This window comes from Citrus clementina, unplaced genomic scaffold (genome assembly GCF_000493195.1).
Source record: "Citrus clementina cultivar Clemenules unplaced genomic scaffold, Citrus_clementina_v1.0 scaffold_8, whole genome shotgun sequence".
NCBI lineage: Eukaryota > Viridiplantae > Streptophyta > Magnoliopsida > Sapindales > Rutaceae > Citrus > Citrus x clementina.
In genome coordinates this window covers 13,393,303-13,394,645 of record NW_006262022.1, presented here as the reverse complement: position 1 = coordinate 13,394,645, position 1,343 = coordinate 13,393,303, and the positions used below count along the sequence as shown (strand labels likewise).

General features: G+C 39.9%; 1 non-coding gene across 1 annotated transcript; it reads right to left on the bottom strand.

Annotated features, from left to right (window-relative positions):
* Positions 1-220: 220 nt before the first annotated feature.
* LOC112096497 lies at positions 221-327 on the bottom strand. The gene has a single exon (XR_002904400.1). It is a non-coding gene; the product is annotated as a small nucleolar RNA R71 (small nucleolar RNA).
* Between the last annotated feature and the right edge of the window lie 1,016 nt (positions 328-1,343).

Genomic DNA, 1,343 nt, shown 5'->3' with positions numbered 1-1,343 from the left:
TGATGATCCAAATGCTCATATTACAAATTTCTTAGAAATTTGTGATACATTTAAGCAAAATGGTGTTTCAGACAATGCTATTAGGCTAAGGCTTTTTCCGTTCTCACTAAGAGATAAAGCAAAAGAGTGGTTGAACTCACTCCCTGCTGGAACAATCACTACTTGGGATGGTTTAGCACAGAAGTTTTTAGCAAAGTACTTTCCTCCAGCAAAAATAGCCAAATTGAGGAATGACATCACAACCTTTGCTCAATTCGAGATGGAATCATTATATGAAGCGTGGGAGAGATACAAAGACCTACTAAAAAAATGCCCACATCATGGTCTACCAGTTTGGCTTCAGGTGCAGACATTTTACAATGGTTTGGGATCCAATACTAGAACAATGATTGATGCTGCAGCAGGAGGAACGTTAATGGGAAAAACACCAGAAGCAGCTTATGAATTATTGGAGGAGATGGCATCCAATAATTACCAGTGGACTTCAGAGCGATCAATGCCAAGGAAAATTGTAGGAGCCCATAATGTAGATGTTGTCACTGCTTTAGCTGCACAGATGACTGCTTTATCTAATAAGCTGGAGCACCTAAATGTTAGTGCAATTCAAACACAAGTGTGTGAATTATGCGGAGGGAACCATACCAGTGTCAACTGCCAAGTTGGAAGTCCTTTTGCGTCGTCATCTGCTGAACAAGCTCATTATGTGTCAAACTTCCAGAGGCAACAAAATAACCCATATTCTAATACCTACAATTCTGGCTGGAGAAACCACCCGAATTTGTCATGGAACAACACTCAAAATACATTGAAGCCACCTCCAGGGTTCCAACCACAAGAGAAGAAGTCAAATTTGGAAGATGCTCTTACCCAACTTACAACAAATATGTCTCAATTCATGACCAAAACAGAGACAACTTTTCAGAATCAAGCTGCATCAATCCGGAACCTCGAAGTACAAATGGGTCAGATTGCAAACTTGTTATCCAGCAGACCACAAGGCTCTCTGCCGAGCAACACAGAGACAAATCCAAAGGAACAAATGAATGCAATTATGCTTCGGAATGGTAGACAACTTGAAGATCTGCCAAAAGAAGTAAAGGAAGTTGAAGAAGATAACATGGAGCAAACTAAAGACACCACTAGAACATATGAGACAGCAAGTGCAGAAATTCTACAATCACAACAATCAGCACCAGTCAAAGCTTATGTCCCTCTAATCCCGTTTCCTCAGCGCCTTCGGAAAAACAAATTAGATAAGCAGTTCTCTAAATTTCTTGATGTCTTTAAAAAGTTGCATATTAACATTCCTTTTGCAGATGCATTAGAACAAATGCCAAGCTATG